Source organism: Lepidochelys kempii, chromosome 5 (assembly GCF_965140285.1).
Source record: "Lepidochelys kempii isolate rLepKem1 chromosome 5, rLepKem1.hap1, whole genome shotgun sequence".
NCBI lineage: Eukaryota > Metazoa > Chordata > Testudines > Cheloniidae > Lepidochelys > Lepidochelys kempii.
In genome coordinates this window covers 76,098,197-76,125,466 of record NC_136384.1, presented here as the reverse complement: position 1 = coordinate 76,125,466, position 27,270 = coordinate 76,098,197, and the positions used below count along the sequence as shown (strand labels likewise).

Genomic DNA, 27,270 nt, shown 5'->3' with positions numbered 1-27,270 from the left:
TCCTGGTAATTATGGAGAAAGAAGATCCATACTTTCAACATCTAAGAGCACACCACCACACAAGCTTGCTTACTGCCAGGAAATGAAATGGCTTGGAAACTGTGTATAAATAACTAACTGTGTGTAAAAGCATGCGCCGTGGGGAGGGAAGCATTGTAGTCAAAGTTAACTGTGGGGACATACTGAAAACCAAAGCATGTTGCCTGCTACCTGCCTTCCTTTCAAGGATATGCACCAAGATCTGCAATGGCTATTGCCAGAGGTTAACAACAGTACTCCTCCAGTTACTGAAAATCCAATCTAAAGGGTTTGTTTTCCCCAGCTTTTTTTTCATTGTTTCCTTGTACTCTCCAATCTATTGTGTTAGATTGTAAGCACTTTGGAGCTGGGACCAGGCTTTTGTCCTGTGTACACCTACCACAATGGAGTACTGGTCCATGATTGGAACTTCTAGGTGCTACAGCAATACAAATACTAAACAGAACTCATACACTGATTGCAAAGTTTTTATTCTGACTAGGAGAGACCATTATGTGAAGAATTAGGGAGCGATGAACCAGACAGCAAGAACAACTCAACTGAACACGAGAGCCTCAACAGATAAATACTGAGAAACACTGATACAGAGTACTCTAGACTTTAGTTATTTTAAACTATTTTTCTCTGACAAGTGGGATCGACATGTCCAGCTAACAAAGACATATAATCAGTTGGGCATTCCTGGAGGTGCTTTATAATAAAAATCCTTATCTGCCAATGTTTATTTTATGATATGGCTTATTGCTCTCTGGAACAATACTGGAAATTGAGAAGTCTAAGAGGAAATCTGAAGAGCAAAGAGCCAAAGGCACAAACCCACTTGAAATTCTGTATCAGAAATAGGAAGCCTGCAAGAAAGTAAGTGGATTCCCCAGACTCCAGGGAAGTAAAGGGAGCAATTAGTATAATAAGGACATTGCAGAGAGGCTATAGCTTCATCACAGAAGATGGGGAGATACTTAATTCAGAACTATTTCTTGCAGGCAGTGAAGCTGAGGTATTACCAGACACTGACATGTGTCAAGAGAGATGGTGTTGGGAAAACGTTTTAATTAAAATTGCAACAAGTCATAAGAAGCTGGTGGTATTAATCCAAACATTCTGAAAGAATTTAAGAATGAAGTAGCTGATTTGTTAATACAAATAGAGCATAATTAAAAACCTTATGCCATAACTGGAGACTAGAAGATAGCCAATACTGCAGCTTTCTTTAAAATTTTTTTTTAAAAGGCATTGACGTGAGCCTGGAGAACACTGAGCTTTATTTCAGAACCAGTGAAGTTAGTCGAAAAAATTAATAGAAGGATTTGTTACAAATCCAGATAAAGCTTGGCATCAAGGGGATAAACCAGCACTGCCTGTGTAATACAAAAAAACCTGTGCCTCTCCAAAATGGGATTATTAAAAAAATAAAAGTTTTCAAACAACAAATCTCATACAAATGTGTTCCTGTTCCCTGTGTTCACTCTGAACAAATTTCTTAGTGAGTTTATTGACTTGGTCTGATCCAATACCAATATGATAATTTTCATATTCATACATTAAACATACTTCACATAAGAGCATCCAAGGATGCTCTTAAAAGTAGTGTTATGAAAACTTCTGCATCATTCCAGGTAGAAGACAAACTCAAAACTATGAAAATTACTTGGAATGGCATCCCTGCTATATAACCTCCATCTCCCAATCTTGCCTTGGGACATCCCCATTACTTAGTGTTCTCTTCAGTAATGAATGCCAGCTACTATTCTCTTCACATGTAAACTACAGGTCAGGTCTGTTCATTCAACCTATTCAACACTGTCTAGACACGTTAAATACTCAACTGGTTACATATCTTAAAGTATATATTTGGTCAACTAACTTTTTATATACAAATGCATGGAAAATGTACATATCAATTTGTAATTGCATTCAGTACAGCAGACTCTTTTATAGCAGGCCATATACAAATTCTGATTGATAATATACAATGCATATATATTTAAATATATACATAATGAAAAAGATAGTTGTTTAGTTTTACACAATAAGTTTAAATTTAAACTTTTCATATGAAGTTTAAATTTCCTGAGATTTCTTTGCATAAGTGTTCATGAGGAATTTATCCTACCACAACACATTCTAGCCAGGATACCTCTTATGAAACAAATGCAATGTCCTTACTTGAATATACTTTGTAAAAACACATATTAGAAATCAGCTGTCTAGGCTGCATTCTGTTATAGCGCTGAGTTGACTTAATACCAGAAAAATATGACTTCTCAAATTGCAACAGTATTTACAATTACCAAGAAATAAAACAGCTATACATTTTTTAAAAATAATATAGTGGATTGGGTAGATGGTTTTGCAGCATCAATGCAATAGCTAACACAACTAAAACTGAAGCGCTGATTATGACCATCTTCCACTGAGTTCAGGAGCAGTTGAGGGCACTCTACAGGAACAGGACAAAATTTCATGATATATCACTTCGAGAAAGGGAGCAAAGCAAACTTTTATTTCTGTAACAATAGTACTGTTTTTTCTGCAGACAAGCCAAAAGTTCACTATAGGTCCAGACAGAGGGCACATCCTCAAAGTGACAGTCACGGATAAGGAACAGTGGTGTATGTTTTAGTGAAAAAATATGCAATTCTTAAAAATGATTAAGAATGGAAAGGAAACATGGCAACTCTGGCCTCAGTCTTGCACTTCATCATCCGATGAAGTGTGCTGTAGCTCACGAAAGCTTATGCTCAAATAAATTGGTTAGTCCCTAAGGTGCCACAAGTACTCCTTTTCTTTTTGCGAATACAGACTAACACGGCTGTTACTCTGAAACCTGTCATCTGCTTTTAAGTTTCTATAGGGTTCAGAGTAACAGCCGTGTTAGTCTGTATTCGTAAAAAGAAAAGGAGTACTTGTGGCACCTTAGAGACTAACCAATTTATCTGAGCATGAGCTTTCGTGAGCTACAGCTCATTTCATCGGATACATACCGTGGAAACTGCAGCAGACTTTATATACACACAGAGAATATGAAACAATACCTCCTTCCACCCCACTGTCCTGCTGGTAATAGCTTATCTAAAGTGATCATCAGGTTGGGCCATTTCCAGCACAAATCCAGGTTTTCTCACCCTCTACCCCCCCCCCCCACAAATTCACTCTCCAGCAGTGAACATTAACATTAACGTTAACATTAGCACATAGATTTATACATTTCCCAAATTGGTTTTAAGTCAGCTTATTGCTAGCGTTAAGGCCAGACGGAAGGTCACATTCACAACTGATTTTTTTTTTTTTTTGGCGCAAGAGCTGTTTTCTCTTATGAGCACAATGGCTAATTTTTTTAAATGACTGCTAAAAGTGCTGAGGACCTAACTCCCCCCACTGAAGATGCTTGGTGCTCAGGACCTCCTATCACAGGGGTGGGCAAACTTTTTGGGGGCCACATCGGGTTTCTTTGAAATTGTATGGAGGGCCAGTTAGGGGAGGCTGTGACCCCGCCCCCATCCAACCCCCCCTCCCGCTTCTCGCCCCCTGATGGCCCCCCTGGACTCCTGCCCCATCCACCCCTCCCTGTACCCTGACCGCCCCCGGACTCCCCACCCCTGATTGCTCCCCGCTGCCCCATCCAACCCCTCCTCTCATTCCTGACCACCCCCCACACACCCGGACTCCTGCCCCATCCAACCACCCCTTCTCCCTGACTGCCACCGCCACCTCTGCCCCTGACTGCCCCCCACTGCCCCATCCAACCCCTCCTCTCATTCCTGACTGCCCCCATTCAACTCCCCTGTTCCCTGGCTTCTGACCGCCCCGATCCCTATCCACACCCCCACCCCGAACTCCCCTGCCCTTTATCCAACCCACCCCTGCTCCCTGACCGTGCTGCCTGGACCGCTGGTGGCTGGCGGTGCTACAGCCGTGCTGCCCAGAGGACCAGGACAGGCAGTCGTGCTGCTTGGCTGGAGCCAGCCACATCACCGCGCAGCACAGAGCACCGGGTCAGGCTGCGGCTCAGCAGCTGCGCTGCCCTGCAAGAGCGCGCTGCCCTGCAGCCCAGAGCATTGAGCTGTTGGGACAGTGAGCTGAGCCTGCAGGGGAGGGGGAACCTCCTCCAGCAGGGGAGCAGGCGGGGGCTAGTCTCCTGGGACAGGAGCTCAGGGGCCGGACAGGAGGGTCCTGCGGGCCGTAGCTTGCCCACCTCTGTCCTATCACATCACCCATTTACATGCCTAGACACTGTGTCAGAAGCATTTCAGCAGCCCCTTCCCCCCATTTTTAAAAGAAAAAGAAAAAAAAATCTTGGTTATGGGTAAAATTTTCAATAGCACCCAGGACTCAAGCTCCTGTGACAGGGTGCTGTTAGCAACTATAAATAGAGGCTTTTGGAAGCCAGCACTCTGGTGATTTTTGAGCACCCACAGTACTGGGTATGGTTGAAATAGGAGTGGGTTTGAAAGATTAGAAGGGCTTACTTGCAGCTCTAATGTAATGAGATAATTAGCTCACCAGCTGGATAACTGCCAGAAGGCGGCAAGCAGCATAAAAGGCTGAACCAGGGAGGGGAGATTTTTTAGCTCCTGCTATGTTTGTCTTGTACCTGGAGCACAAGGGAGAAACAATAATAAAGTCACGCGGTGAAGGTACTTTGGTGCACTGTGTATGCTGTTTAATTCACCCAGAAAGCTTACCAGCTAGGGTTTCTAGGAGCTGAAGGAGGAACCCATTTACAGCTCTTACATACCATTTTTAAAATCTGGGAAAGGTACTCAGTATGTCACAGCTAAATATAAGATGGAACAGATTATTTAGCATATATAGTTAACATATATTCTAAGTGACCATTTAAGGTGAAGTAGCCAGTTGACATCTCAAAGATGGGTTAAGTGGGTTACAGATTGTTGTAATAGCCATAAAGTCAGTGTCTTTATTAAGGACGGCCCCTACAACACACCTTTCAAGATCCACGGGTCCTACACATACCTATCACAACATGTGGTGTACCCCATCTAATGGGCTAAATATCCCAGTAACAACTCTGTGGGTGAAAAAACAGACAATCACTACTTTTTCCATTCCAATAAACTCACACAGAAAAATGATAAGACAAAAACACCATATCATATGTGTGCGAACACTTTTCACAAAACAATCACTCCATATCTGACTTGTCAGTCCTTGTCCTCAAAGGAAACCTGCACAACACATTCAAAAGACAAGCCTGAGACCTTACATGATTAAGTCTTTTAGTGTCTAGAAAAGTTATTACAACCATCTGTAACCCACTAATCCCCCATCTTTTGTCCTATGACTGCAGAGGTGTTAATGGCCCACTACACCTTAAATGGTCTCTGAAAGTATAGACAAGCCTTTTATTAAAACTGAAAATATACATTAACTACTTATGCTAAACAATCTGCTCCACCTTGTATTTAGCTGACATACTGAGTACCTTTCCCCGGCTTGAAGAAGAGCTCTGTGTAGTTCAAAAGCTTATTTTTTTCACCAACATGGGCCAGTGGGGGCAAAAGACCTATCTGGCTTTAAGATTAAACTTGATAAGTTTGTGGAGGAGATGGTATGATGGGATAACATGATTTTGGTAATTAATTGATCTTTAAATATTCATGGTAAATAGGCCCAATGGCCTGTGATGGGATGTTAGATGGGGTGGGATACGAGTTACTACAGAGAATTCTTTCCTGGGTATCTGGCTGGTGAATCTTGCCCATATGCTCAGGGTTTAGTCGATTACCATATCTGGGGTCGGGCAGGATTTTCCTCCAGGGCAGATTGAAAAGGCCCTGGGGGTTTTTCGCCTTCCTCTGTAGCATGGGGCACGGGTCACTTGCTGGAGGATTCTCTGCTCCTTGAAGTCTTTAAACCACGATTTGAGGACTTCAATAGCTCAGACATGGGTGAGAGGTTTTTCGCAGGAGTGGGTGGGTGAGATTCTGTGGCCTGTGTTGTGCAGGAGGTCGGACTAGATGATCATAATGGTCCCTTCTGACCTTAGTATCTATGAATCTATAAACATCCTACAAGTGTTGCAGCATTTCCACCTCAAGTAAGGCAAAATAAAATCTTACTTAACAAAAGGGTTTAATAAAAGCATTCGGTATAATTTAACTTGGCAGTTTGCCTTTACTACAAAAGACAAGTAAGCTCGCAGCTTCTTTGGTTCAACCACTTTGAGAGCAAACAAGGGGCCTTAAAGAAATAGAATCATAGAAGATTAGGGTTGGAAGAGATCTCAGGAGATCATCTAGTCCAACCCCCTGCTCAAAGCAGGGCCAACCCCAACTAAATCATCCCAGCCAAGGCTTTGTCAAGCCGGGCCTTAAAAACCTCTAAGGATGGAGATTCCACCACCTCCCTAGGGAACCCATTCCAGTGTTTCACCACCCTCCTAGTGAAATAGTGTTTCCTAAGACCTCCCCTGCAACTTGAGAACATTGCTCCTTGTTCTGTCATCTGCCACCACTGAGAACAGCCTAGCTCCATCCTCTCTGGAACCCCCCTTCACGTAGTTGAAGACTGCTATCAAATCCCCCTGCACTCGTCTCTTCTGCGGACTAAATAAGACCAATTCCGTAAGCCTCTCCTCCTAAGTCATGTGGTCATGTGCCCCAGCTCCCTAATCCTTTTTTTTGCCCTCCGCTGGACTCTCTCCAATTTGTCCACATCCTTTCTGCAGTGGGGGCCCCAAAACTGGACACAAGATGTGGCCTCACCAGTGCTGAATAGAGAGGAATAATCACTTCCCTCAATCTGATGGCAATGGTCTGACTAATGCAGCCCAATATGCCGTTAGCCTTCTTGGCAACAAGGGCACATTGTTGACTCAAATCCAGCTTCTCATCCCCACAGTAATCCCTAGGTCCTTTTCTGCAGAACTGCCACTTAGCCAGTCGGTCCCCAGCCTGTAGTGGTGCATGGGATTCTTCCGTCTTAAGTGCAGGACTCTGCACTTGTCCTTCTTGAACCTCATCAGATTTCTTTTAGCCCAATCCTCCAATTTGTCTAAGTCACCCTGGATCCTATCTCTCCCCCCAGTTTAGTGTCATCTGCAAACTTGCCGAGGGTGCAATCCATCCCATCATACAGATCATTAATGAAGATGTTGAACAAAACCAGCCCCAGGACCGACCCCGGGGCACTCCGCTTGATACCGGCTGCCAACTAGACATCGAGCTGTTGATCACTGCCCATTGAGCCCGATGACCTAGCCAGCTTTCTATCCACCTTATAGTCCATTCATCCAATCCATACTTCTTTAACTTGCTAGCAAGAGAGATACTGTGGGAGACTGTATCAAAAGCTTTGCTAAAGTCTAGATGTATCACGTCCACCACTTTCCCCATATCCACAGAGCCAATCTTATCATAGAAGGCAACCAGGTTGGTCAGGCACGACTTGTCCTTGATGAATCCATGTCGACTGTTCCTGATCACCTTCCTTTCCTCCCAGTGCTTCAAAATGGATTCCTTGAGGACCTGCTCCATGATTTTTCCAGGGCTGAGGTGAGGCTGACCAGTCTGTAGTTCCCCAGATTCTCCTTCTTCCCTTTTTTAAAGATGGGCACTATATTGCCTTTTTCCAATCGTCCAGGACTTCCCCTGATCGCCACGAGTTTTCAAAGATAACGGCCAACGGCTCTGCAATCACATGAGCCAATTCCCTCAGAACCTTCGGATGCATTGCATCCGGCACCATGGACTTGTGCATGTCCAGCTTTTCTAAATAGTCCTTAACCTGTTCTTTCAGCACTGAGGGCTGCTCACCTCCTCCCCATACTGTGCTGCACGGTGCAGAAGTCTGGGAGCTTGTCTGTGAAGACTGAAGCAAAGAAAGCATTGAGTACTTTTGCTTTTTCCACATCATCTGTCACTAGGTTGCCTCCCCCATTCAGTAAGGGTCCCACACTTTCCCTGACCTTCTTGTTGTTGCTAACATACTTGTGTAAACGCTTCATTACCCTTCACATCCCTTGCTATCTGCAACTCCAATTGTGCTTTGGCCTTCCTGATTACATCCCTGAATGCTCGAGCAATATTTTTATATGCCTCCCTTGTCATCTGTCCAAGTTTCCACTTCTTGTAATCTTCCTTTTTGTGTGTAAGCTCACTGAAAATTTCTCTAAGTCAAGCTGGTCGCCTGCCATATTTGCTATTCTTTCTGCACATCAGGACGGTTTGTTCCTACACCCCCAATAAGGCTTCTTTAAAATATAGCCAGCTTTCCTGGACTCCTTCCCCCACCTCCCTCCATATTAGCCTCTCAGGGATCTTGCCCATCAGTTCCCTGAGGGAGTCAAAGTTTGCTTTTCTAAAGTCCAGGGTCCATATTCTGCTGACCTCCTTTCTTCCTTTTGTCAGGATCCTGAACTCAACCATTTCATGGTCACTGCTGCCCAGGTTGCCACTCACTTCTACCTCCCCTACCAATTCTTCCCTGTTTGTGAGCAGCAGGTCAAGAGGAGCACTGCCCCTACTTGGTTCCTCCAGCACTTGTACCAGGAAGTTGTCCCCAACACTCTCCAAAAACTTCCTGGATTGTCTATGCACTGATGTATTGCTCTCCCAGCAGATGTCAGGGTGATTGAAGTCCCCCATGAGAACCAGGGCCTGTGATCTGGAAACCTCTGTTAGTTGTCCAAAGAAAGCCTTGTCCACCTCATTCTCCTAGTCTGGTGGTCTATAGCAGATGCCCACCACGCTATCATCCTTGTTGCTCTTGCCTCTAAACTTAACCCAAAGCCTCTCAATAGGCTTTTCTCCAGTTTCAGAGTGGAGCTCTGAGCAATCATACTGCTCCCTTACATACAGTGCAACTCCTCCACCTTTTCTCCCCACCTGTCCTTCCTGAACAGCTAATACCCATCCATGACAGTGCTCCAGTCATGTGAGTTACTCCACCAAGTCTCTGTTATTCCAACCACATCACAGTTCCTTGACTGTGCCAGGACTTCCAATTCTTCCTGCTTGTTTCCCAGGCTTCTTCTGTTCATGTACAAGCACCTAAGATAACTAGCCGATCACCCTACTTGTTTTCATAATGCATATTGCCCTCCATAAAAATGCTACCTATGAGTTAATATGGCTCAACTGAACATCCTGTAAGTGCAATCACTAAACATTAAGGAAACACTAACAACAAAGGCCACCCCACTTCACTTTCCCTAAAATCTGTATAACATTGTTTATGTAATGTATAACATTACATAAATCCCAGCAAAGGAAATAAAGGTAGAGGAATTTATAAAATTCTGAGGTGGAGAGTATTGAGCATTTCATTGTTCTGTATTGTATTATAAATTTAATATAGGCCACACTCCCCTTCAAAACCTCGAAGCTCACCTTTCCTCTGCTGTCAATAAATATCCATAAAGCCTACTGGCCAAGTATATTCCTCATCCCTTTCTAACAGTTGGTACACAGGGGACAACAACATGTTGCTGCTATCAATTTCTCCATTGGCTCAAGTGGCAGAGGTCTGTGTGGAGGATGTAAAGGTTCCAAAACCCTGCTGGTGAATCATATGAGTATCAATATAGTTCCATATGATGGAATTTCGCGGGGGGGCGGAGCGGTTTCAGTGACTTTCAGACAAACTTAGAAAATTATGCACAAATATGTTAAAAAAAATGTAAGGTTGCAAAGTCAAGCATTTCAAAGTTAGGCAATGCCAGAATTACAGTTGCCCATGCATTCATATGTCGATTAGTTCCTAGAGCATTGCCCATCCTGCACACTGAATGAGGCAGTGTTCCTGTGTGGAAAAAACAGTTTGTGATCACGTAATTAAATTTGAAAAGATTTCATTCCTCAGTCTCTTTGGGTAATAAGAAATCATGTTGATAAGTTCCTCGTATTAATATTGTGGGGGAAGGGAGCACCTTTACATTTCCATCAGCCCCTGACATCCCTGTTGAGCAGCACAGAGTTGGCAGCATTCTAGTTCCCTGCCTACAAACAGAGGTGGGAACTCTCCTCACATTGAAGACACTGCCAGCATCTCCTTTGAGTGCCACCTTCCTCCCCCAAACAGAACTGCAAATTTAGGGGTTAGCTGCTGAGAACTACTGTGCTACAACTACGCTCCTAATTCACTATTCATGTTAGGCGAGTATATGCCAAAGCCTCTCAACACACAGGAGTTTCCACTCCCAACTCTCCAAAGCCCAGTTCACGTCCAGCTCAGTTTCTTTAAAACTTGTGGATAACCAGAGTGGTCCATCCCCAAATGCCTTTCATGATTTTTCTAAAAGGCATTGGGGAGACATTACAAGACACTCTTGAGCAGCTCAAAGTATCAAGCTTCAAAAAGATTTTAATTTTGTTTGCCTGAAGTGAATCATCAGCTTTTTAGACAAATACCAGGCAAATACCTGAAATATGGTACAGCCTTAAGTTGGTTAGCAGTGTAGGTGGCCCTGTTGGGCCAGGCTGCTGCAGCTCCTTCTACTCTGGGGGTGCTCAGCCATTCCTTGGGCTTCAGTGTGCACAACATTTAAGTGTCTTTGGCCATTCCGAATCACCTGGGGAACTCTGAGGTGCAATCAGAGAAACTTCCAATTGCCAGGAAAGGTTAAGGTTCACAGGAGCAGAAGTCACTGAACTGCTGAATATGTAGATAGGGTTAGGAAACAAAAGTTAGAAATGCTACACAGCCTCTGCTCTCACAAATGATGATTTGTGGGGAGTGTGTGAGGAGGAAAGAATATTTAAGTTGCATGGAAATATGTGCACATGAAAAATGCTATAAAATGCGAAGTTGCATCTATGGGTTTCAGAATACTTTACAGATGTTTAGACTCAACTCCTACAAAACAAGTACTTATTCTCATCTTGGAAAAGGAGAAACTGATAGAGATTAATGACTTGCATGCAAAAGTTTGGGAGCAGACTTGGCAACAGAATTCAGTTCCCCTGCACTTTGAGTCCTGTGTTTAAAGCATACTGTGCAACCCCACCCCCTTCCTGTGCCAGCTAAAACTCTCTAGATAAAATGGAACAGGATATGAAAGGTGACAGCCCACATTTTCACTTCTGACTTCTATCTGTGACTAATATAGGTGCTGTAGCTATATTAGTTTTACACAGTACCACTAGGTGGCAACAGTTACGTGATAATGGCTGGGAAAAATCTGACCATAAAAATCCATTACGTTTTTTTTTTTCTTTTGAAATTTATTTTATACCAGTTCTTTGTTTAAAAAAATTAACTGAATTTCAACAGGGCAAGTAAAGCCAGAGTGGGTAATCAATCTGTTGCAGTTTAACTTTAAAAATTTAATTTAACATGAAAAGTTTTTTGTATAGCCATACAAAAGATTACTGAAAGCTCTTTGGGCTATAAATAAATCTTCTTTAACATAACAGTCTTTGCTCTAAAACAGATAAGACATTCACAGCACTAGACTATATTTGAAAAAATTTCAATTTCCACTCTGTGTAATAAAATATTTAGGACCTAGCATATATTCCATACCAAAAAATCCTATGTAAGGAAATGTTAAGGTTGCAAAGGTAGCATAGGTCAAAGGCTGCACATACAGACTTAACTATTTCGCCTCCCGCATATTCGTAATACATAGTCCCTTTTTACTTGAGCATATATCTTTTCCCAATATTTCTATTTACACACATTATTACATACACCCATCCCTATTTCCATTCCTTTATACTACATTAGTTTCATTATTATAATGGTGCAGTATCTCTAACAGAAAACTTTTCAGAAGAGAAGTTCTCTTCTGTGTCAGGTATGTATTAATTTTTGCTCAAACCTAGGTTCTCTTTTCAATCAGCATCACAGCTCTCCTTCAAGGCATTTCAGGGGCACATCAAATAGATTACAAAGCCAACCAACTCTGCATACACATGAATAGCAAAACCTTATTATTTGCAGTTCAAGAGCCAGGAAAGCTAGCTACAAAGCTAATTTAACTGCCAACCTAGGTGCCCCCCACATGTTTGAATATAATTTACTATTACTCTATGTTGTACACTTTATGTAAAATCTATTATGTAAGCAGGCGCACTGTGTAGTTTTCATAAAAATAATCCATGCTCTGTCTTGCATATACAATTTAGTACACAGTTCTACACAATAGTACACATATATCTAAAGTTGTAGAAAGAACGGTACATATTATGTATAGTCAAAGCAAGAGGGTATATGACAAAACTCCCAAAGTCAGTACAAGATTTAAGATTATGATACATGTTCACTTTCATGCTTTATGAGTAGGGGGCACAGGACAGGAAAAGAGTTCATGCTGGGGTACAGAACATGCATATTTAAGGTATTTCATTGTTTCTTTAAAAGTTAAGCCTTAATATTTTCTGGCTTTCCAGTTTATGGCATTCTTTTGTTTTGTTTTTTAAAGTTAACTTTAAGGATTTTCTACCTTGATTTGCTGGTCTTCCCCACTGACAAAGCTTCTGAAGTTCATCAGAGACCTCCTTGTTCATGACATAAATTGCACTGTCTAATGAAAAATGTCTGGCAGGTGTGGAAGGTTACAAAGGTAAGTTAGCAATGCGTATGTGGCAGCACACAAACATTTTAGCATACAATTTTCAAAGGTCAGAACTAAGGCCAAGATTGTGTCACGGATATTTTTAGTAAAAGTCACAGACAGGTCACAGGCAAAAAGAAAAATTCATGGAAGCCCGTGACTTGTCCCTGACTTTTACTAAAAATATCCATGACAAAATGGGGAGCCTTTGTGAGCCCCACCACCCGTGGGGACTCTTAGCAGCAGAGTCCTCTCTCCTTCCCCCACGGCTCAAAGCTGCAGGGTCCCCTGCCGGCTGCAGCTGGCAGGGGCTGGTTGGGGGCTTCAGGAGGCATACCAGAACACCAGGGAGGCCAACAGTAGATTTGGTGGTGAGCTGCAGACCTGCTGCTTTTACAACAAACTGCATGCCATACTTGGTGGAGGCCCCACCAGCGCCCCACAGAGTGCTGTGGAGCCCGAAACACAGAGTCCTGCCATGAACAGCAAGGAGGAGGATGGGGGACATGTGACCAGGAGTTCCGGCTATGCTGTAAATCCAGGATATGTTTGAGACTTTGCAGTCTAGTAATCTAACATAGCTAAATGTGGGAGAGCCCAACACAGGGGAAGGAACCTCAGCTAAGCGTGTGAATGCATTTCCCATTACGATGTTTCAGTGTACAGACAGCGCCCAAACCCAGCATAGAAGAACACAGGTATTGACTTTCTTTAATTTACTTGTACTAGAAGAGGTAGCGGTACAACAAAGAGGTAGCGTTATCTACTTTTCATTTCCCTGTAGAGTTAGCCAGGCGGAGCCATGCAGAGCAGTTAGGTTATGTACACAGGGATGCCCACTGATTCCTCCAGAGAGATCTGGCTGAAGCTTTCATGGAGGACCTCTGAAATCCTCTCCCAAAGGTTTCTAGGTATGTCAGCCTTACTTCTTCCTCCATGGTAAGACACTTTCCCACACCACTTCAGCAGGCACCATTGCAGCAAACAGGCTAGCAGCATACAAGCCTGGCCGGCCCACCTTAGGATGCCAGTAGCAACTGTGTTCTCTGTGCCTTTGTTACTCTCAGGAGCAAGATATCAGCTAAAATCACCACCATCTGTGGAAAACAGTGCCAGTGCCCTGTACTCGTACCCATGGAAACGGGTCAAAATTGTATTGTTTCATGCAGCTGAACAATTCCCTCCTTTAATTCAAACCTTGAACTTCTTTTTGCGATGTCCCATGGCAACCTGTCCTCTACAAAAACATCATGTCTCCCACTGTTGTGGGTCTTCCTGCAGCTCTCCAAATATCAGAGGATTGTTCATCCAGTGTTGACAACATTCATGACAACAGTCCAGAGCTCTACAGGCTCCATGCTTCTGTTACAGATGGTGGACAGCAAGAGGTGCCAAGTGGGTTTGTGGGATTTTTTTAAAAAAGGAGTGAATGTTATTGGATATGAATGGAGAAAGTTGTGTGATTGGAACTTAACCTCTTGCTCCCAGTCACTCCTGCACAACTTGTTTCTGCCCCACCGTGCATTGCCTAAATTTCGCACAAGACAGGGCACCAGATGATGGCAAGTTATGCACTGGGATACTGTGTCATGGTGCATCAGGCTGTGCTTTGATACAAGCACTCCTGATACATACGTGTAGTGCCAACAAAAAGAGCCAAGTATGCACACACACAAGCAATAAACTAACTGCAGCAGCTTTATCCTGACGGAGCTTGCATTGACCAAAGTTTGTAGTGTAGACATGACCTAAGTTACTTCCAGACAGAGGGTAAGCCTGAAAATTCCACCCAAAATGTGAAAATTATGAGCAACTGAAAAGAAGAGGTTAGAAAAGAAGCCATTATGCAAACCTGACTGACAGCAGTCACCATTGCACTTATTATAACAGTGATAGATATTATATTTAAAATAAGTATCAGGGGGTACTGTTAGTCTCTATCCACAAAAACAAAATGGAGTCTGGTGGCACCTTAAAAGACTAACAGATTAGTTTGGGCATAAGCTTTTGTGGGTAAAAAACCCACGAAAGCTTATGCCCAAATAAATCTGTTAGTCTTTAAGATGCCACCAGACTCCTTGTTGTTTTTATATTTAAATAATAAACCAAATATCCTTTGACATATAATCCTTTTCTTGAGTGTGATAGTCACATAGGTTAAAAATACAATGCCAATTAACAATTATTTGCAAAACAAATTTATTTTGTAGACACAAAGATCCACATAATACTAACAACAAAAATGTTAAAGGGAAAATTTGTAAGATTTTAGTTTTAATTTACCTGGGGCTCCATTAGAGGTGTCCATCATACTCTGGAAAAATGTTTAAATGTCTATCCACAGTTTTAAAGTACAACACCTGAACTGCAGAACAAAATCTCCCCTTCCTGCCACCCAGAAAAAAATCAAGCAGAAATTATTTTATCAGTCATCACACATATGATACATTAAAGGAAGTCATGAAGTGTAAGACATCCTCTTAAAAATTTCTGTTTTGTTCTTAGAGCTAAGGAACAAGAAATTTTATTTTTCTCCCCTCCAATCACACTAAAAATCACAAAGATGATGTCCAAAGTCAAATAATAATAGCCAATTATATCCTTTACCTTTATCCTGCTTTGTAACAGTAGTTCCAAAAGAGCAACATTTAAGAAACACCCATTAGCTGAAAGCAATAGAATACCATCTCATTTCACAAACAGAAAAGGAGTATGAGGGGCACCTTAGAAACTAACAAATTTATTTGAGCATAAGCTTTCGTGAGCTACAGTTCACTTCATCGGATGCATTCAGTGGAAAATACAGTGGGGAGATTTATATACGTAGAGAACGTGAAACAATGGGTGTTACCATACACACTGCAACAAGAGTGATCACTTCAGGTGAGCTATTACCAGCGGGGGGGGGGGGGGGGGGGAGGGACGGGACTTTTGTAGTGATAATCAAGGTGGGCCATTTCTAGCAGTTGACAACAACTTCTGAGGAACGGTGGGGGAGGGGGAGAATAAACATGGGGAAATAGTTTTAGTTTGTGTAATGACACATCCACTCCCAGTCATTATTCAAGCCTAAGTTAATTGTATCCAGTTTGAAAATTAATTCCAATTCAGCAGTCTCTCCTTGGAGTCTGTTTTCGAAGATTTTTGGTGAAGAATTGCCACTTTTAGGTCTGTAATCGAGTGACTAAAGAAACTGAAGTGTTCTCTGACTGGTTTTTGAATGTTATAATTCTTGACATCTGATTTGTGTCCATTTATTCTTTTACGTAGAGACTGCCCAGTTTGACCAATGTACATGGCAGAGGGGCATTGCTGGCACATATCACATTGGCAGATGCGCAGGTGAACGAGCCTCTGATAGTATAGCTGATGTGATTAGGCCCTCTGAGGGTGTCCCCTGAATAGATATACAGACACAGTTGGCAACGGGCTTTGTTGTAAGGATACGTTCCTGGGTTAGTGGTTCCGTTGTGTGGTGTGTGGTTGCTGGTGAGTATTTGCTTCAGGTTGGGGGGCTGTCTGTAAGCAAGGACTGGCATGTCTCCCAAGATCTGTGAGCGTGATGGGTCGTCCTTCAGGATAGGTTGTAGATCCTTGATGATGCATTGGAGAGGTTTTAGTTGGGGGCTGAAGGTGATGGCTAACAGGGAAAGATTAAGAATGAGCTCTCAAAACTGGATACTCTCATAAAAAAACCAACCTTCCACACAAACTTCCTCATAGCTGGACTTTACAAAAGCTAGACAAGCCATTTACAACATACACTTTGCTTCTCTACAAAAGAAAAAGGACACTAAACTATCTAAACTACTACATGCCACAAGGGGCCACAACAGTGGTTCCCTTTACCTACCTAGCAATATTGTTAATCTACCCAACTATACTCTTAGCCCAGCAGAAGAATCTGTCCCATCTCAGGGCCTCTCCTTCTGCCCCTCCACTCCCACGAACATGATACAGTTCTGTGATGACCTAGAATCCTATTTTCGACATCTCCGACTCAAGGAATATTTCCAACACACTTCTGAACAACATACTAACCCACAGAGACCTTCCTACCAAGACTACAAAAAGAAGAATTCTGGGTGGACTCCTCCTGAAGGTCGAAACAACAGACTGGACTTCTACATAGAGTGCTTCCGCCGACGTGCACGGGCTGAAACTGTGGAAAAGCAGCATCACTTGCCCCATAACCTCAGCCGTGCAGAACACAATGCCATCCACAGCCTCAGAAACAACTCTGACATCATAATCAAAAAGGCTGACAAAGGAGGTGCTGTCATCATCATGAATAGGTCGGAATATCAACAAGAGGCTGATATGCAGCTCTCCAACACCACTTTCCTCAAGCCATTACCCTCTGATCCCACTGAGGGTTACCAAAAGAAACACCACCATTTGCTCAAGAAACTCCCTGAAAAAGCACAAGAACAAATCCGCACAGACACACCCCTGGAACCCCAAACTGGGGTATTCTATATGCTACCCATACACCTGGAAATTCTGGACGCCCCATCATCTCAGGCATTGGCACCCTGACAGCAGTATTGTCTGGCTATGTAGACTCCCTCCTCAGGCCCGACTCTACCAGCACTCCCAGCTATCTTCGAAACACCACTGACTTCCTGAGGAAACTACAGTCCATCGATGATCTTCCTGAAAACACCATCCTGGCCACTATAGATGTAGAAGCCCTCTACACCAACATTCCACACAAAGATGGACTACAAACCGTCAGGAACAGTGTCCCCGATAACGTCACGGCTAACCTGGTGACTGAACTTTGTGACTTAGTCCTAACTCATAACTATTTCACATTTGGGGACAATGTATACCTTCAAATCAGCGGCACTGCTATGGGTACCCGCATGGCCCCACAGTATGCCAACATTTTTATGGCTGACTTAGGGGACGAGAGCTGAGGAAGCGTTGTTCTAATGCCCCTCCTCTACTTGCGCTACATTGATGACATCTTCATCATCTGGACCCATGGAAGAGAAGCCCTTGAGGAATTCCACTATGATTTCAACAATTTCCATCCCACCATCAACCTCAGCCTGGACCAGTCCACACAAGAGATCCACTTCCGGGATGCTACGGTGCTAATAAGCGATGGTCACATAAACACCACCCTATACCGGAAACCTACTGACCGCTATTCCTACCTACATGCCTCCAGCTTTCATCTAGACCACACCACACGATCCATTGTCTACAGCCAAGCTCTACGACACAACCGCATTTGCTCCAACCCCTCAGACAGAGACAAACACCTATAAGATCTCTATCAAGTGTTCTTACAACTACAGTACCCATTTGCTGAAGTGAAGAAATAGATTGACAGAGCCAGAGGAGTACCCAGAAGTTACCTACTACAGGACAGGCCCAACAAAGAAAACAACAGAACGCCACTAGCCATCACCTTCAGCCCCCAACTAAAACCTCTCCAACGCATCATCAAGGAGCTACAACCTATCCTGAAGGACGACCCATCACTCTCACATATCTTGGGAGACAGGACAGTCCTTGCTTATAGACAGCCCCCCAACCTGAAGCAAATACTCGCCAGCAACCACACAACAGAACCACTAACCTAGGAACCTATCCTTGCAACAATGCCCATTGCCAACTGTGTCCATATATCTATTCAGGGGACACCATCATAGGGCCTAATCATATCAGCCACACTGTCAGAGGCTCGTTCACCTGCACATCTACCAATGTGATACATGCCATTGTGTGCCAGCAATGCCCCTCTGCCACGTACATTGGTCAAACTGGACAGTCTCTACGTAAAAGAGTAAATGGACACAAATCAGACGTCAAGAATTATAACATTCAAAAACCAGTCGGAGAACACTTCAACCTCCCTGGTCATTCAATTAGAGACCTAAAAGTCACAATCCTTCAACAAAAAAACTTCAAAAACAGTCTCCAGCGAGAAACTGCAGAACTGGAATTAATTTGCAAACTGGAGGCCATTAAATTAGGCTTGAATAAAGACTGGGAGTGGATGTGTCATTACACAAAGTAAAACTATTTCCCCATGTTTATTTCCCCCCTCCCCCACACCCCACCGTTCCTCAGACGTTCTTGTCAACTGCTGGAAATGGCCCACCTTGATTATCATACGAAAAGGTCCCGTCCAGTCTTCTCCTCCCCCCCCCGCCCTCCTGCTGGTAAATCGCTCACCTGAAGTGATCACTCTCGTTACAGTGCATATGGTAACACCCATTGTTTCATGTTCTCTATGTATATAAATCTCCCCACTGTATTTTCCACTGAATGCATCCGATGAAGTGAGCTGTAGCTCATGAAAGCTTATGCTCAAATAAATTTGTTAGTCTCTAAGGTGCCACAAGTTCTCTTTCTTTTTGAGAATACAGACTAACATGGCTGCTACTCTGAAACTGGTCATCTCTTTTCAGTGTAAGGAAAAACCTAACCCCCACAATCACAAATCCACTACATTCAATTTGTATTTTTTTTTTTAATAAATTTACCTAATCTCAGCATCAGTCCTGGATAAAAAACTTTTGTTTTAAAGAATAGCAAGTGTAGTGTATGAGCTGAAAAGCAGACTTAAGATCCATCAGCTCTCTGTCAAGCTACTTTGCTGACATTTATGTTTGATTTGAGTGTTAGGCTACGTTTTCTTAAACCAGGTTCATTCTAGCACCCACATAACAAAGCTTATGCACCCCCAAAAAGTCAACAGAACTTTACCTAAGCTGCAAACACTGAACATGTTTGGTCAACAAAAGAATCAAGTGTCACTGTTATTGTTCTGGGAATTTGGTTTTATAATCCACTGTGGTATTTACAACATTGTTCTCATTGTAAATGTGGTCCACCCTTCAGCTTTGTAATGGAATCAAGATGGTTGCTCAACATTCATTAGCAAATAACTTAACCCTTATTCAAATACCCTGCAGAATTATAGCCAGCACTCCACGTGGGCTAGGATACCTGAAAGCTGGCAGAAGCAGGAAACCTGGAGTTTTAATGTGTCAGATAAAACAAAATAGGATCTGTCACAGCAAGAAGCTCTGTCATAAGATCACAAGTGTAAGAAGCACAGTCAAGGATACTTGTCTGACCAGTAATGACAGCACTTTCTGTTTACAGTCAGTGCTAGAAAAAAAAGTTAGAAGTTTTTATTGGTCATAGATGATTTCAGTATATTAGGCCACAAATACAGTAACAAAACAATTTTACTACCATCTTTTTGTATTCATTCCTATAACTATACACTGGAAAAAGATGAAATACATACACTTCATAATGAAGTCAAAGACAAAAGACAAAAAATGGTTACATCATCATTAAAGCTGTGTACATATCAAAAACTCAAGGGACAAAATATTATTGTATGCAGTGTTGTTGTAGCCACATTGGTCCCAGGATATTAGAGACACAAGGTGGCTGAGGTAATATCTTTTATTGGAACAACTTCTGTTGGTGAGAGCTCGAAATCTTGTCTCTCTCACCAACAGAAGTTGGTCCAATAAAAGATATTACCTCAGCCACCTTGTCTCTTTAAAACACTGTTGACATGAAAAAAAAATCTGTTGGAAAAAGCTAAGAAACTGTAGTGTAAAACTTTAAATGAAACATTGCGAAATATGGAATTACACAGTTCAGGTGCCCAAACAACATTAATTTTTGTCCTCCCCACCAATGTTTCTGCCACATAATGCAGACTCTGCATTATACAGAAATAGTATTTACCTTGCACCTTGTCCAACAACCTGTTTATTGAAAGAGTGCCTCTGTTTTTAGCACTTTGGGGGCCTATAGTGTAAGTGTATGAAAGGTAAAATTAAATTAGAAACTGATAAGTGGATATGGGTGAATTGCGTATTTCCATACTCTGAACAACCTGCTTTTAAAGTTTTATCTTAATATTTTTTAGCTTTCCAACTTTTGTTTTCAAAAATTAAAATAATTTAAGTTTTCCCACTTTAAAATGTGTCTTCAGATCTTCTTTGCTTTTGAAACAAAACAGGGAAGGAGGAGTCTTTTGGAAGGACATTTTATGACTGTGGTTAGCTGCCTATAACATAGGCTTCAAAGTGCTCAGCAGGGTTTCCTGGTTCCAACAGCCCCATCTCCTTTAATTGTCCTGTGCAATTTACAAGCTATCATGCCTCACTGGTCCAGCCTGATATGTTTATGCACACTAGAGAGGGTTCCTGGCCTTCCAAAGCGAATCTACTTCCTCTCCTACAGCTAACCTGCTGAGTTTAGGAGCTCCATTGTGTCCTTACCTCCCTAGCTTCAACTGAACTTCAAAACTGTGGTGACAAGGCATGGATCCTCTGGGGTTCCTAAACTCCATGGGCCCATCTGAAGATGAGGAGGAGCTGGGAGAGAAGAAACCCTCCATCTAAAGCTCCACAGAGTATTTTAAATCCGGTTAGCCAACCAAATGCGCATTCATACAGTGTGCATGGTCTGCTTATCTCAAAGATGTCCTCCAGAACTTTAACACTTCATAGGATCAGTGATTTGTTGCCATCTCCTTCGTTTCCTCTGTGTACAGCTTTAAATTTACTGCAGGGTTTAGGAGCTACATAGACCAATGCACATAACAAAATAGCCCACAGAGACTGACCTGTTCATAGAATAACAGAGTTGGAAGGGACCTCTGGAGGCCATCTAGTCCAACCCCCTGCCTAGAGCAGGACCAATCCCAACTAAATCATCCCAGCCAGGGCTTTGTCAAGCCTGACCTTAAAAACTTCTAAGGAAGGGGATTCTTCCTCCACCACCTCCCTAGGTAATGCATTCCAGTGTTTTACCACCCTCCTAGTGAAAAAGTTTTTCCTAGTATACAACCTAAACCTCCCCCACTGCAACTTGAGACCATTACTCCTTGTCCTGTCATCTGCTATCACTGAGAATAGTCTAGATCCATCCTCTTTGGATCCACCTTTCAGGTAGTTAAAAGCAGCTATCAAATCCCCCCTCATTCTTCACTTCCGTAGACTAAACAATCCCAGTTCCCTCAGCCTCTCCTCATAACTCATGTGTTCCAGTCCCCTAATCATTTTTGTTGCCCTTCGCTGGACTCTTTCCAATTTATCCACATCCTTCTTGTAGTGTGGGGCCCAAAACTGGACACAGTACTCCAGATGAGGCCTCACCAACGTCGAATAGAGGGGAACGATCACGTCCCTCGATCTGCTGGCAATGCCCCTACTTATACATCCCAAAATGCCATTGGCCTTCTTGGCAACAAGGGCACACTGTTGACTCGTATCCAGCTTCTCGTCCACTGTCACCCCTAGGTCCCTTTCCGCAGAACTGCTGCCTAGCTATTCGGTCCCTAGTCTGCAGCGGTGCATTGGATTCTTCCGTCCTAAGTGCAGGACTCTGCACTTGTCCATGTTGAACCTCATCAGATTTCTTTTGGCCCAATCCTCCAATTTGTCTAGGTCCCTCTGTATCCTATCCCTACCCTCCAGCGTATCTACCACTCCTCCCAGTTTAGTGTCATCCACAAACTTGCTGAGGGTGCAATCCACACCATCCTCCAGATCATTTATGAAGATATTGAACAAAACCGGCCCAGGACTGACCCTTGGGGCACTCCGCTAGATACCGGCTGCCAACTAGACATGGAGCCATTGATCACTACCCGTTGAGCCCGACAATCTAGCCAACTTTCTACCCACCTTGTAGTGCATCCATCCAGCCCATACTTCTTTAATTTGCTGACAAGAATACTGTGGGAGACCGTGTCAAAAGCTTTGCTAAAGTTGAGGAATAACACTGCTAAAGTCCACTGCTTTCCCTTCATCCACAGAACCAGTTATCTCATCATGGAAGGCAATTAGATTAGTCAGGCATGACTTGCCCTTGGTGAATCCATGCTGACTGTTCCTGATCACTTTCCTCTCGTCTAAGTGCTTCAGAATTGATTCCTTGAGGACATGGTCCATGATTTTTCCAGGGACTGAGGTGAGGCTGACTGGCCTATAGTTCCCAGGATCATCCTTCTTCCCTTTTTTGAAGATGGACACTACATTAGCCTTTTTCCAATCTTCCAGGACTTCCCCGATCGCCATGAGTTTTCAAAGATAATGGCCAATGGCTCTGCAATCACATCCGTCAATTCCTTTAGCACTCTCGGATGCAACTCGTCCGGCCCCATGGACTTGTGCACGTCCAGTTTTTCTAAATAGTCCCGAACCACTTCTTCCTTCACAGAGGGCTGGTCACCTCCTCCCCATGCTGTGCTGCCCAGTGCAGTAGTCTGGGAGCTGACCTTGTTCGTGAAGACAGAGGCAAAAAAAGCATTGAGTACATTATCTTTTTCCACATCCTCGGTCACTAGGTTGCCTCCCTCATTTAGTAAGGGGCCAACACTTTCCTTGGCTTTCTTCTTATTGCCAACATACCTGAAGAAACCCTTCTTTTTACTCTTAACATCCCTCGCTAGCTGCAACTCCAGGTGTGATTTATCCTTCCTGATTCCATTCCTACGTGCCCGAGCAATATTTATATACTCATCCCTGGTCATTTGTCCAATCTTCCACTTCTTGTAAGCCTCTTTTTTGTGTTTAAGATCAGCAAGGATTTCACTGTTAAGCCAAGCTGGTCGCCTGCCATATTTACTATTCTTTCTACACATTGGGCTGGTTTGTCCCTGTAACCTCAATAAGGATTCTTTAAAATACAGCCAGCTCTCCTGGACTCCTTTCCCCCTCATGTTATTCTCCCAGGGGATCTTGCCCATCAGTTCCCTGAGGGAGTCAAAGTCTGCTTTTCTGAAGTCCAGGGTCCGTATTCTGCCACTTTCCTTTCTTCCTTGTGTCAGGAACCTGAACTCGACCATCTCATGGTCACTGCCTCCCAGGTTCCCATCCACTTTTGCTTCCCCTACTAATTCTTCCCCGTTTGTGAGCAGCAGGTCAAGAAGAGCTCCGCCCCTAGTTGGTTCCTCCAGCACTTGCACCAGGAAATTGTCCCCTACAGTTTCCAAAAACTTCCTGGATTGTCTGTGCACTGCTGTATTGCTCTCTCAGCAGATATCAGGATGACTGAAGTTGCCCATGAGAACCAGGGCGTGCGATCTAGTAGCTTCTGCCACTTGCTGGAAGAAAGCCTCATCCACCTCAGACCCCTGGTCCGGTGGTCTATAGCAGACTCCCACCATGACATCACCCTTGTTGCTCAGGCTTCTAAACTTAATCCAGAGACTCTCAGGTTTTTCTGCAGTTTCATACTTTAGCTCTGAGCAGTCATACTGCTCCCTTACATACAGTGCAACTCCCCCACCTTTTCTGGCCTCCCTGTCCTTCCTGAACAGTTTATACCCATCTATGACAGTACTCCAGTCATGCGAGTTATCCCACCAAGTCTCCATTATTCCAATCACATTGTAATTCCCTGACTTTGCCAGGTCCTCCAGTTCTCCCTGCTTGTTTCCAAGGCTTTGTGCATTTGTATATAGGCACTTGAGATAACCCGCTGATCGCCCCTTGTTGCGGCTCTTAAAGCTAAAGAGAGCTAAGATTAATAGATTAAGGCCAGAAATGACCATTATGATCATCTAGTCCCCAGCAAATGCAATAGAATATCAGCAAATTATTCCTGCATCAAGCCCATAATTTTTGGTTGAGCTAGAACATATTTTTTAGAAGAAGATTCAATCTTGATTTAAATATTTGTAGTGCTAGAGAACCCACCACATCTCTAGGTCCGTTGTCCCAGTGGTTTATAACCCTCAGCGTTATAAACTGCATCTGATTTCTAGTTTGAATTTGTCTAGTTTCAGCTTCCAGCAATTAGATCTTGATATGCCTTTGGCCTTAGACTATCAGAAATCATCTTCCCAGGTAGGTACTTGTACACCGTGAATCATACTCAGTAGTGGTATGGCACAGCAGCATTCCTAAGCGCAGCAGATAAATTGCAACTGATTGGAGCTGGGTAAAGAGCAACCCTACATAGCCTCGGAGGGTATGTCTACACTGCAATTTAAAGAAGTGAGGCTGGCCCAGGTCATCTTACTTGAACTCATGGGGCTCAAGCTAAGGGGCTGTTTAACTGCAGGTTAGACACTCAGGCTCCAGCTGGAGCCCAGACTCTGGAATCCTCCCTTCTGGTAGGGTCATGTGGAGCCTGGGCTCCAGCCTGAGCCCAAATGTCTACACTGCAATTAAACAGCCTCTTAGCCTGAGCCCCACAATCCTGAGTCAGCTGACTCGGACCTGCTGTAGGTTTTTAATTGCAGTGTAGACATACCCTGAAATCACAAGGGAACATTAAGCCTGGACAGTCCCTAGCATCTGGTTTCACAAATCACTTTAGTATTAAGGTTTATTGACGTTCTTAGTCGCTCTGCAGAGTCCCTGCCTTGGGGTCAAAAGCACTCTCCCCCTCCCAAAAAAGGGGGGCAAAAAACCACAATGATTAGTTCACATGGACTTCAGAAAATTAAGGGACTTCTAAATTAGAGGGCCAGGTAGCAGAACCCCTAAGCTCTATATTGAAGTTTACATTGGGAGTGGCTCAGGAGCCTTTTCATGCTCAAAGTACGCTGCAGAGATTAGAAAATAAGCAGGCTCCCTGCTTCCCTCATATCCTCCATCCCGTTTGAGCTGTCAGACTGAACTCTGGCTCATAAACCTTTTTTTTTTTTTTAAATGCGTGCATCAACCACATGGACTTTTCAAAAGAAAGTGTGCACAATTCTAATATGTTCTTTAAAAAACGATTTGGGCATCAACCATCCATGTTTAAGCAAGTGAAAACACACGTGTGATATATGAAAGCGGGGCGGGGGGGGAGTAGCTCCCTTTAATGGACATCCAGCCAGCCAGTTAGCTGTAAAATCCCTCTTGGTCTATTCCCTGCTTGCTTTACCTGTAAAGGGTTAACAAGCCCACAGGTAAAAGAAAAGGAGTGGGCACCTGACCAAAAGAGCCAATGGGAAAGTAGAACTTTTTAAAATTGGGAAAGAAACTTTCCCTTTGTCTGTTGTTCTCTGGGCTGCAGTGAGGAAGCAGAGCAGCAATGCTGTAAGCAGCTTAAGCCAGGTATGATTATAAATTATCAATGCATACCTCAAACCTACTTATTTGAAGCCTCAGATATATAAGTAAAATTAGGGAATGTTTAAAAAGACGCAATTAGGGTTATTTCTTTTATTTCTTATTGGCTTGTGGACTCCTCTGTGCTAACCCCAGATGCTTTTGTTTGCTTGTAACCTTTAAGCTGAACCAAAAAAGCTATTTTGGTTGCTTGATTTTTGGAATTGCTCTTTTAAAATCTAGCAAACACCTAAGTTCCAGATGTATTTTCTTTTTGTTTTTAAATAAAATTTACTTTTTTTAAGAACAGAATTGGATTTTTGGTGTCCTAAGAGATTTGTGCATATGCTGTTTGACTAGTTGGTAGCAACAGCTAATTTCGTTTGTTTCCTTTCTCAGCTCTTCCCGGGGGGAGGGGAGAGGGTGTGAAAGGGCTTGAGCGTACCCCACGGGGGGAATTCCCAAGTGCTCCTTCGTGGGTCCAAAGGGGTTTTTTGCATTTGGGTGGTGGTAGTGTTTACCAAGCCAAGGTCAGAGAGAAGCTGCAACCTTGGGAGTTTAAGACAAGCCTGGAGTGGCAAGTATTAATTTTTAGAATCCTTGCGGGCCCCCACTTTCTGCACTCGGAGTGACAAAGTGGGGATTCAGCCTTGACAACACACCACAACAAAGAATTGTGCCTGCACTTCTCTTCACCCTCTTTAGCATATATTTATCTTTAAAAAATACTGATAGATCCTTGACAGCCTATTTTGAAAGCACAACATAAGCCTATTTGACCAACGAAGTAAGTATACTGTCATCTGAAAGTAACTATGCATTCCCCATGTAACCTAGATTTTGTTGTAATACTTTTTTCAAGTGAAAAAAAATCCCATTTTACATTAAAACTATCTTTTTGATAACAAGTACTGTGTGACAGAATTGTATTGCCTATTTATAGTAAAATTCTGATTATTGATATAGATACATATTTAAATCATTTATATAGTGCTGAAAATGCAGTGTTGTGTGGTGCATATTTACTTCACAAAACTTAAATGAGACAACCCTATCCCCAAATTACTTAGAAACTAACTAAGAGAAACCAAACAAAACCATGTCTCCTCTATGTTCTGTATGGAGCGGAGTACACTTTCAGCATTGAATGAATAAATAAAGAATAACCTGCCTGCTCTGAAGTTATCTGTGATCAAAGTAGCCAAGAACCCCTCCTCAAAAGCAAGGCTGGCGACTGTACAAAAGGTACAGAGTAATGCCTCTGAAAAATCAAAAACTAGTATTCATGGTGGTCAGACTGGGCCACCAGTGCCGACAAGGCTCATCAGCAAATGTGAGTGTTTTTCAACACCTGGCATGTCCCAACAAAATGGTATATGCATTTCTATTTTTAAAATGCATATATGCATACAGGTAATAAAATTATCCAATGACCTTTAGTTTAGTTGTGGAAGCCAAACAAAATTTTCAGAGCAAAGTTTTGCTTTTGAACCTTGACTTTGGTGGAATTTAAAGGTTGACATTCACTGAATACGTTCAGCATTTTAGCCCAATGACCACTGTTCCAGTCTACCCTTATAACCTGTAGCACAGCTATTCACAAGTCCATGCTAACCAAGTTAGTTCTAAAACCAGGTCACGGAAGATTATATAATTATCTGTCTAACA

General features: G+C 43.0%; 1 protein-coding gene and 1 long non-coding RNA gene across 4 annotated transcripts in view; one reads left to right on the top strand and one right to left on the bottom strand.

Annotated features, from left to right (window-relative positions):
- The window catches only part of TNFAIP8 (TNF alpha induced protein 8), a 107,016-nt gene that overhangs the window by 45,078 nt on the left and 34,668 nt on the right, over positions 1-27,270 (bottom strand). Inside the window, exon 1 of one of the 3 annotated variants that reach the window (XM_073344800.2) lies at positions 4,543-4,561. The exons of the other annotated variants lie outside the window; for them this stretch is intronic. The gene's annotated coding sequence lies outside the window, so the exon portion shown is untranslated. Of the gene's footprint in view, positions 1-4,542; positions 4,562-27,270 lie in introns of those variants that run through there. 3 annotated transcript variants of the gene reach the window in all.
- The window catches only part of LOC140911543 (uncharacterized), a 115,754-nt gene that overhangs the window by 81,712 nt on the left and 6,772 nt on the right, over positions 1-27,270 (top strand). The window contains exon 3 of the long non-coding RNA XR_012159041.2: positions 12,428-12,568. This is a non-coding gene — a long non-coding RNA (uncharacterized LOC140911543). The remainder of the gene's footprint in view (positions 1-12,427; positions 12,569-27,270) is intronic.